Source organism: Styela clava, chromosome 3 (genome assembly GCF_964204865.1).
Source record: "Styela clava chromosome 3, kaStyClav1.hap1.2, whole genome shotgun sequence".
Lineage (NCBI taxonomy): Eukaryota > Metazoa > Chordata > Ascidiacea > Stolidobranchia > Styelidae > Styela > Styela clava.
Window position 1 is genome coordinate 4,965,586 of NC_135252.1, and position 11,558 is coordinate 4,977,143.

At 35.8% G+C, this 11,558-nt stretch overlaps 2 long non-coding RNA genes across 2 annotated transcripts; one reads left to right on the forward strand and one right to left on the reverse strand.

Moving 5' to 3' along the window:
* Window positions 1-513: 513 nt before the first annotated feature.
* Window positions 514-2,283, reverse strand: LOC120342129 (uncharacterized). The gene is made up of 3 exons (XR_005569474.2): window positions 2,162-2,283; window positions 1,936-2,038; window positions 514-1,588 (listed from the first exon to the last, which is right to left on the reverse strand). It is a non-coding gene; the product is annotated as an uncharacterized LOC120342129 (long non-coding RNA).
* An 833-nt stretch (window positions 2,284-3,116) lies between these two features.
* LOC144420950 (uncharacterized) lies at window positions 3,117-4,053 on the forward strand. Its single transcript, XR_013474799.1, has 3 exons — window positions 3,117-3,239; window positions 3,775-3,846; window positions 3,935-4,053. It is a non-coding gene; the product is annotated as an uncharacterized LOC144420950 (long non-coding RNA).
* Window positions 4,054-11,558: the final 7,505 nt, after the last annotated feature.

Sequence of the window (11,558 nt, forward strand, 5' to 3'; positions counted from 1 at the left end):
GGGTTATCATTAAATCGTTCAAGAATAAAGCAAAAGTCCGTAAGAATGTATGTCCTCCAACAACAATCCATATTACCACAGCGTTAGAGGCTACAGCATCATGTGCCTGATGTACTAGCTATAGTTACTAAGTGCAAAAGTTCTAGATTGCAAACAATGTGTAACGTTATATGGCAATATATATATATGTATATGTATGAATTGCTTTGCTGCTAGGTTGAGTTGCTACGACGCCGCAAACTTCATTATATATATATTTTTCGCTAGAAGCTTTACGTTTATTTATTTATAAAATATCTGTGGGTTCTGAGGGATCCGATTTTTTGTGCGATTTTGTCTCTTGTGACAGATTGGATACACATACTACTTAGTTTTAGCCTTCTTGTCTGTCCAGATATTTGAACATCGCTCTCTTGTTTGATTTCATATATTATTGCTTAGGTGGGTATGTTTTCTCGGTAATATGTCGTCGTGGAATCGAGAATCGGAATCGAAAATTTAGGAATCGGATAAGAATCGAATACTTGTAAGTAATCATACTTAGCATCCTTAGTGAAGACTGAAGAGGCTTGGTTGTAACTAATCATTTCCCAATAATTTTTGACAAAGTCATAGATTTGGTTGTTATTGTGGTTGCAATAAAGCTTCTATTGGTGGAAATGTGACTTCTTAGGCAGTCATTAACTCAGGTATTTAAATTAATAATATCGTGTGATAACATTTATTTCTAGGCAAATTAGGAGTTATGGAAAAAACATCCCTGAATAAAAGCTGTTGTCCCCCTTAAGGGTCGAAATGTGCCCCCGGGGGTAGCCTACATGTACCGCAGTTGGGAAACCCTGATCTATCAAAACAATAAAACCAGATAATGTTTGCAACCATGGAGTAAAAGTGTCAGAGTGATTGCGAAAATTTTAATCGTTACGTCACCATTAACATCTTGTTACTCAAATATATGATCACGAAGGGACTTTTCATCATCACACAAATATTATTTGACTGCCGAAAATTTCAAGTAGTTGACTGAGCAATTTGTCTATTCTAGTTGAAGAAAAAGGAGATGTTTTCACAACAACAAAAAATACAGAAAAATAATAACAGCATATTGAAAAAACGTTCCATAGTGTCCAACAAGAAAATTGATGTTCTGGAAAACATCTTCTGATCAGATACAGTATATTGGGAAAGTTGTAATCTAATCAGTATTGCGACAGACTCGCAATTCTAAAACGAAAAAGCAATGCTCAACTATATGGACACTATGAAGTGGTACGGGTATGCAATCTTAGGCAGTCGACAACCCGTATGACCGCCTTCGCTATACCACCAAAAAGCACCGAACGCGGGCCCGCCACAAGATGCACAATCTCGATTACGTCATCGACACAAAAAAAGGAATCTTATAGAGCCCACAGAAATTTTTGTAATAAATAAAAGTAATAGCCTTTTAGGGACGAATACAATCATTAACCACTGAAAATTTCAGTTTCAAGAACAACTATTCAACAAATCATGCAATTATTAAATTGGTTGAATACATCTATGAAAAACTGGGAGACGGAGATCATATATGTTGATTTCTTCAGATCTGAAAAAAAGTTTCGACACTGTTAGCATAAGCTCCAGCATTATGGTATCCGCGGATGAGCAAACAACATATTTAAAGACTAAGCTACCTCACAGAGACAAATCAATTTTGCATAGAATTAAAGTGCTTCAGAACAAGGCCGTTAAAATCCCTTTCCGGCTCTTTCAAACCTAAACATGATAAGCACCATTCTAAAGCTTGAAGATATTTACAAATTAGAGGTCTGTAATCTCATGCACATATATCACAATCGTTATCTACCTATTGATGGCTATTTTACTAGACAGAGTATAACATCCATGCCTACAACATAAGATCAACAGCAGCACACTTTTTCATGTATTTACCTCATTTGTCACATTCCAAAATTGTCTTCGATACAAGAGGAGGGGTGGGGTGGGATACATGGGTGAGTTATAAATCATGTCAGATCAGCTCTTCAAAGCAAGGCTGAAAAACATTTGTCACAATTTATACTGTAGTGCAAGATGGAATATTTTTGATGAAACAACATCGCCCCCATCACTTTCGTTAAAGTTCATATTATAAATATGCGAGTCGTATCCTACTTACTTATAACTGGCAAAACTTCTGATAAGGTTTAAAACACGTAGAAATACATGTGCCCGTTTACCCATATTACACACATAAACAAATATTAAAAAAAGAAACACGCGGCAGACACGATGGTTTCCAATTTAAAACCGTTTATATATAGTGGATAGCATTGGGCTGTGTTTATTGGGATTTGTTTACACCAGCCGCATTCAAAACGAACCAATAATTTGATTGAGGTAAACAAAGATTGAGGTAGTGCGTTACCTTAAGAAAACAGTGTCAGAAGAGGTAATAAATAAATTCTAAATGTCTTGTCCTGCAATTCTTTGGTTTGAATAAAATCCGTCAAGATTACGCGAAAAGTATATGCTTTGAATTGCAACCAATATGAGATAAAGATGGCATAAATTTGGACTACCCTACATTTGCTCTGTGACAGAAATACTTATACTAAATGTGTCGCAAAAACATCCTAGATAATGTCATTTTACCAGAACAAGCAGTGGAGCAGTCTTACTATATTCCTGTCAATATCAAATGATGACTTTGGAATAAAAGTATTTTCAGACTTACAATTTCACATTACCTGATGTGATGTCAAGTAGGTTTGGATTATCCCGATAACCGAGAAGTATTTTTCTATTATCTGTTATCCAGATATTATTGTGACGGTTAACCGGATAATAAATTAGCCCAAATAATACATTTTGATATTTTTGTTATTAACTGGCGCCTGACATCTCCAAGAGCATAATAATAACAACTATTATTCATTCACACTCCTTATTTTTAGCCATCCGTAAAATGCTGGAGGGAACTTCACTATGGACCTTTCCCCGACCATTGACCTTTATTGTTTTGATTTTGGTCGCTCAGACCAATGACATTAAACAACATGATGCGCAACTCCGGCATTTTTGTCCGAAGATCGTATTCGATAGCACGCTCCAATGCACATATTTGACGAGACGAAAACGATCGGATGTGTGCTGCTTTCGAGGCGTAGTACGAATGGTGTTCGTGCCTGCTTTGACAGTTGTTGTCGATTTTAATGATATTTTTGAAAGTTGGGGTAAAAAGAAATCGGTAAAAGGTAAGGTGAATACTATTGTTGTATATCACACCCGGGCATCGCACTGTTAAGTACATGTGGGAAAGCCAGCCTTTGTCAAATACTACGAAGTTATTAATTCAGTACGGTACGTAGTTGCCCATTTGCCGAAATTACATATTTACTTACCCCTTATGGTTTCAAATAGTTCATGCACCTCCAGTTAGATTTTTTTAATCAGAGAGGATATATACTCATTGTTGATTGCTGCTCATTGTAACATACTATTGTGCATTCACTTTTATTTGCGTATTGAATCAAAGTGTTAACAAGTTCACCTAACATTTCACTCATACCGGTCTATATTGTATAGTCTGATTTCTCAAGTATTTGGAGCCACGAATGCTTGTAATTTTCTGACTAAACCCTTTTATTAGTTGGTTTATATACCAAATTCAGTAAAATATTTTTTACATAAAACATGAAATATTGGATTTATTAGCTTTTCCATTCTAAATCATATAGACTGCTTCATTTATTCTTAACGAAAATTAATAAATCTCCTCTCTTTCTTCAGATGTGAAAGTTGTGGACAAACCTGTCTAAGCATTGTGAGACTCTTGCAGTACAAGAGGCAATAGCAGAAATAGTAAGTATATCAATCAAGAAATTAAGCCGACATAAAGCAAAACTTTCAACTATTCGTCTAATCTCAATTTCCTATTATTTATTCACAGGACAACTATAGCAGACGGGGAGATATCAGAAGTCTGGCGACATATCAGTGACAGTGTGATTCCAAGAAATATAATGTTTGCAATAGAAAAACAACCTATGGGGGCATGCAAAGACATTTGACCCTCCGGTAGAGTTGTTTATGGCCCCCACATCCTGCAGGGCTTGAGGAAAATAACTAAAAATTCCAAAGCGTAAGATTGCATAAGCGGTCTTATTTGTAAAAAGGCACAAAACACGCCAGACATACTTAAAACAGCTTTGGAAATGAGGATTACGGGTACCTCACTGCACCTGTGTTATATTTGGTTCATCAACTTTTGGTAGTACTATAGAAGAAATTCCGGAAGGGGTATAATCATCATTCATGATAAAATACTATCATATATTTTTTGAACAACTTCAATCTAGACCAGGGATCTCAAACTCGCGGCCCCAGAGAACTTCCAGTGCGGCCCTCGAACGCTTAACAATAATTGTAATAGTATTTTGGAAGTTTTTTTTTTATCTAAATGTAATAGATTTTTCAAACCTTCTAAAGTGAAATTGATTATTCACACAGAAAACAATTTACTGAAAGTAGTTTTGGAATATTAATTTTTTTGTCCACATTTTGACCCAATTAAGAATACACATCAAGCTAGCAAAAGAATACTTGAATAAAACACTTGAGTGATTAAATTAAACGCAAAGTACATGAAGAAGGTGGCATTTTCGAAGAAAATGGGAGTTGTAACATTTCTGCTCTTCACAAAATTCTGAAGCACATTGTTTAATTTGTCATATTTCCATCAAAACAATCAAAAAACACAATAAGCTCAGCAGTCAATATGACAAATTCGAAGACCAACTTCGAACAGAAAATTTCCATGTGTTTGTATATTAATATAATTATACAACGACTTAGTTACTAAAAATCAATATCAATAATAATTCAAGCAATCCTATGCCACGCAATGTAGTGCGAAATGTCTTGTCGAAAAAATCTGTCATTTGTTTTTTTACTGATCTATACATGAAATGATAAAAGTAACTTTTTTACATTACTGGAATTGATTAAACATTCGTAAAGATCCAGATAAACCCATGATCATGTGGCCTCGTTAGTTAGAGTTGGTACTATAAAATCATTTCAGACTGGCCTTAGTATGCTGGTGACACAAAAAAGATGCCAAACGCCAGGACAAATGTAATTATTAAAACATTGAGTTTATACTGTAGTATTTTTGTTAATTTTAGGTTCATATATTTAGATTAAGTTATTTTTAGTGTATGTATTATTCTTTCCTTATTCAAAGCTTGTTCAAAAATGATTTTGATGGTTGTACATAGAATTTTACGATTTTTTATAATAAATACTGTAACTTGCAAATGTTGCAATAATAGTGGAATGCAAATATTAATATGTAATTGCATTTGAAATTGAAGAAAATAATAAAACTTAATCCAACTCTTTAGTTGCATCACAATATATGTCACAAACTAAAACTATCTTTAAAATATCTTTTAAGTATACATTATCAAAAACTGTTTGCGGCTCTTTTTACAATTTTCAAAATGCAATGCGGCTCTCGAAAACCCATGAGTTTGACACCACTGATCTATTCTAGACGATTCAAGCATTGCTTTGGGAAATTATATCACTTCAATTAAATTGAAATAATCTCGCTATATTAAATACAAAATCGTTGCTATCATAAAGGTAAACCAATTCAGCCACTCGAAATATATTGGCCTTCACAAAGCAATGGAGGCAAAATTGAGAGTTCATGAGCTATGAACATTTGTTCTTTTCTTTGTCTTGAACTTTTCATACTCCACAGCCCCTGTTAATTTTTTTAATTTTAATTACCATGTGATGGTCATACATATCTTTAACTTGTATTTTCTGTCATGATGTATTATCTCAATGTGCCAAACTATTAATTAGTGTGCATATTTTGCTTCCAGATGACATAAATGTATTGTCATGTTTATTACCTCAGCTTGGAGTATTGACAAGAAAAAGGTGCCAGTAAATTAGGTAAAAAAATTTTCAACTCATTGTTATAATCAGAATTCACAATCAATAGGAATTATAAACAGCCAACAATCGGTGAGAATTATATGCGAAATCCCTCAGAATAAATTTGTCTAAAATCGGAGGAAGGCAAAAAATATAGGTAGTTTCCATCCACACAAGCATTTCAAGAAGACTTGCTCGAGCCAAACTAAATGAGCATCGTCAGGTGATCGGTAAGGCTGCAAGTTGAATTCAGCCCTGCAACCTCCTGCATAGAAGATAATATTAATTAGTGGGCTATGAGCTAAATTCCTAAATTTAAACAAACCTATCTACGATGCATTATGTACCAGCAATGTTACCTACGATTAACTGAATATGTAATATGTCTAATAAATTCACCTACAAAAGCAAGTTCGATAGGTGCAAACTTTGTGTTATGGAATTGTATCGCAGCACAGTTTTGTATGACACCCTCTTTAAATGAAATTTCAATGATTAAGCGCAAACATTAAAATTACTAACTTTGAACTTTGTCATTATCTGCACAATGTTCCACACAAATCTTTCCGCTATCGCGTTTGTAATCTTCTCTGATAAAAAAAAAACGTCTATGATGTCCAAATTGCTCTTTACAGCTTGCCTTTTATTCCAGCTTTCCAAGTAAGCAAAACTTCTTAGATATAGAGATTATTTTGTTTCGTTACAGGCGCAAAAAGACAGGTACTACACGTAAAAAAGACGCCGAGTAGCAAAAGCGAGCGGAAAACGGACGCGAAAGGCGACGAGAAATACGTGCATTGGTGCGCATCATGAAATATAATGTTTCGCCTGTAGTCTTATGGAGTGACGTCAGAGTTGCCTATCATGTTGTTTAATGTCATTGCTCAGACCAATGACATTGCTCAGACAAACATTGCAAATATTCAGGCTTGCGTAGGGCGATAGAGTTTTAAAGGCCTTCGAATGGCATTTCACTGGTGATGGCGGTATTTTCGTGCTTCTGAAGTTATAACATATTGTCAAGTGATCTATTATTAACGTTATTCCGCCTTCACATTGCCGTTACCGTACCTGACTTAGTTCCAAAAGCCTATTTAACATACAAAAATGGAATCACTCAGAGATGACTTTTCTATGGACTTGATTCCACAAGAACTTTTCTTTCAGCCGGAGCCGGAGAAGGATACAAAACTTTTTATTGAAAGGTGATATTTAAACTTATATGGTTGAAGAATATCAGAAGACTGAGAGACCTGCGTGACTACCGGTACCGTATCCCATGGTTCATAGACTAATAGTTAGCGTCCAAGTTAGGACTGAATTTGTGGGCTTAGTATAGAAACAAATGAAATGCAGGGGCAGTTTAAAAAAGTCTTTTAAATACATTTTCTAGAAACATTGCACAAACTACAGCAATCTGTAATTATGAACAGATGAATATTTTTTTTCAGATACATTCATGATGGTTCGTTCAATCGTCAATCTTGGTTCAACGCTGGAGTTCAAAGCCAAGTGCTATAGATAAGTTCAGGAGTCTCTGCCACCACATCATCTTCAAATAGTGGTGTCGCTGGGTAGTCACCAAGTCTCTGATGCAATTTGTACATGCTAGGCCTAGGCACAGTGAAGGCACTTAAGTTTATGTCCTATCATAGAAACACAGATTTATTAGCTCAGCCTGATGGGTGCAAATATACTATTGAAACATAGGTTTTACACTATAGTTTATTCATTCAGTGTAGAAATAGAATATAACAGATTATAAAAAAAATATGATGAAGGAACAAGCAAGTAAATCTAAGAAAATTACTACAAATTATACAGTTTTCCAGATATTGTGTTGTATAGGATAAAAATACACACCAGATATATGCTTTTAGGCACAACAATGGAACGTCAAAATAATAGAATTAAATTCATTTCACAATTCCATGGACAGACATAATGTATCACAATGATTTTACTGCTGAGTTATTTTATTAAAGCTGTCTGGTTTCATCTCCTGATAATATGGAAGAACTGCGCTCATTGTTATATAGTCAGATGGGCAAACACCCACCACTTGGTTCGGTTCTAAAGTTATCAGATGATTATGAACAAGTTGCAATTTATATGACAGTGATAAATGCAAAATAAGTATATATCACACACCACAGTCCGCACAAAAAATGATATTACGATCACCAGGGTCACACCGGACATGGCATGCATGCGGAGCATACTCCATAAAGTAACATCATTTTATCACCAATGGATTGTAAAAGATTCTGCATGAAGTCCCAAGTCTTCAATATTGATTTTCTTTCTTTATTCATCATTTTTACAGTTAGCAAATATGGCACCAATGCTGGAAGGAGTATGTGTTTTCTCATTTTGAATTACGTTAAAAGTGTTGCCCGATTCTGAATCTTGTTAATTCTTTCGTGCCCTTTTATTATTATTATTTCTTTTTCTGGTGGGTAGCCGCGTACTTTTTGAAATCTATTTTAAGTTATGCTCGACTTCCAGTTTTCTCTGCATTTTGTTTGTATGTTGGCTTTTTGTGTTGTTTTATGCCAGAGAACCAAAATAAAATGATGATGATGCTTGCTTACATTTTTCTGCTGTCTGACAAAGCGCTGTCATTTTCATCAGCGGCACTTGAGGTAGTTTCAACTAAAGAGTCTGGGGGCAGATCTGGTTGGATCCTTGACAATCCTTTCTCACTTTCGTCAGATTTCCATGTCTCTGTATCAAATGAGGTATCTGGTGATAGATCCTGTTAAATTATGATCCAAATTTAAATTATGGTATAAGTAATCCTTACCTCACAATTTGATGGTGCTCTTGTTGGGCGACAAGAATCTGATATAGGGTCAAGGTATTCATCAGTTGCTTAATCGCCTCCATGAAAATGCATGATGGAACGCAGTGCTTGTATGAAAATTCATTTCATATAAGAATTAACATATTGAATATATATCATAGGTAATTTTTCCTAGGTTGAATTGACTGTGAGGCCTGTTGCATTCCTTTATCCACCTCATTGTTTTTTGGCGGTCAATATGTGGCTTCGGAAAAGGCACAAATCTTACTCCATTTGAACGGCAGGGGCACCGTACAGGTTGTCAGACTGGCAAATACCATATGCGCAGCGTTTACACATAGTTAGTCTACAAAAATAATTCACTAATAGATTCTGTTTTTCCTAAAAATGCAACATCGTATTGAAGGCAAATTCTTCCGTACTGACATACGGCAGGCTACCGGTACTCTTGATTGCATCAGCATGACTGTCTACTATTTTTTGGTTCGAAATAGCAGTTGGTTGACCTGTACGGTACCGTACCTGTAAGTAAGGTGCATGCAACGGGTGGAGGTTAGAACGAGTTAGCCGTCAGCCCATGCAACGGGTACAGCCTTTTAGTATAGATATACAGATTTCGTAAACGTGATTTGCAACAAGTAACATACAGTATTACAGCTTTCTAATTATCGCAGCCCTGTGAAGAAAACAAAAAGCGAAAAAAAAAGGACAAAGATCTGCCTAAACCGCCAGCAACCTGTGCGGAACGCGTCCAAAGTTGTCTGAGCGACTTTTTAGAGAGGGGTTGGTAGCCTAAAAGTCTCATTGCGCGCAGCGCATTAGGAGCAGCGCATTACGCACAGTGAGGCCGCATTAGGAGCAGCGCATTGCGCACAATGCGAGATCGCATTAGGAGCAGCGCATTGGGCACAGTGAGGTCGCATTAGGAGCAGCGCATTGGGCACAATGCATAGTCGTATTAGGAGCAGCGCATTATGCCCCCTCAGATTGACAATTTACCCATCCATTCTACCATTATTTATGGAATAATCTATAATGTCGAGAAACAATTGGAACTCGACTTGTAGCCTAAATCAGTGGTTCCCAAACTTTTTTGTCCATCGCCCCCCTAAAGTAGTTTATACAACTTCATCGCCCCCCGGCAATACAAAAAATGTAAAGTCAGAAACGAATATATTATAGACCAAATAAAAAGACAAATCATAGTTTATAGTGTTTTTAATGAGATAGATGAGCTTGGTGTTCTTCAGCGAGTTTTTATTATTTCTAAAATTACCCCGTTTACTGGTGGAAAGGCGATTTCGTTGTTTTGATAGCAATAGTAGCACGGCTGAAAACCCCCTTCCCCCATATAATAGGTCAGAAATGAAAGAATCCAGGATTCTACCTCCTCAAAAACCGCCGTGTACTCTTGCCTTATAAGCATTTCACTTCCTAAATTCACCCCATTTCACATTAAAATAATGAAAACAAAGTTAATTTTCCCAAACTTATAATAATGATTTTCGTACATCTCATTCATTCGTACAGCCTGATGACCTGCACCAAAATACTTCGGTGAAATTCATCCCCGATTCCTCATCCTACCACGGCCTCCAGTCCGATCACCAGTCCATAATTACCCAGCCATTTGTTTTTGGATTCATGGACTCGGATGTGGAAGAAGCCGTGACCGACTATCGGCTACGGCCCAGGGGTCGGCAAATTTTATGTTGCTTGCAGGACAAAATTCAGGGTTGCTAGGCTTTTGCGGGTCGCATATATTTTTTGAAAGTTAAAAACGGAACAGCGCGCGAAAACTGCGACAATTCGTGAACTCAACTCAGTCGTATTGAAAAAATATTACAGTGACATTTAATGTGACACTGTCTTGTTGCTGCATCACGCTGGATAGCTTTACGACGCCAAGGAACTTTTTCTAAATGGGCATCACTAATCCCAGTTCTTTGCTTGTTCTTTGTAATGTTCATTTTCGAAAATAATTGTTCGCACAAATATGCACTTCCAAACATCGAAGTAAATATTTTGGCATGATTTGTGGAATTTTAATAAAGATTTTCTTTAAGAAGATACATTCTTACAAAAATTAAGCAGTGATGAATCTCTCGAATAGAATATGAATTTTATTTTCTTTGCAATATATTATTCGAATATCGACTCCGCTATTAAACCCCTGCCCTCAGCATCAACTTTTCTTCGTGTTTCCATTTGTCTAATTATATTTAAATTGTAGGCTCGTTAAACGAGTAGCTGTTCAATAGAAATTTTAGGATATAATGAAATGTAGTCTAAACGTGTCTCACGATAAATTCTGTTACGTAAAAAAATGTTATTTACTCCTCGAGCGTAGATTATAAATAAAAAAAAATTATCGTCAAAACCGCCGTTTGGATGTTACCTTGGGCATAGACTTCCTTGTTTACTTCGTGACATTGGCCAATCAGCAAAATGCAAAAAACGTAACAATGCCCCCTTTCGCATCCACTCAGGCACGCTCACTCAGACAGATTTTCAGGCGTGGTCGTGAACATTACCTCATTTTCGCGTTTTTGAATTATATTCGTTAGTTTTTAGTTGTTTTTCGAAAATTTAAATATATAAATCAAACAAGTCAATGATTACTTTGTCTTCTTATGATTTTCAGTTTGAATACAGCAATCAAAAGTTAGTGTAGAAATAGCTGTGATAGACTAGGCTAAAATTCTTTATCGGTACTTTAAAAAAACAGATTGTATAATGGTATGTATTAGAAAGATAGTTTGAAACTAATACCCCATTTTACAGGCAACAACTCGTGAAACCACTCTTAAAATAA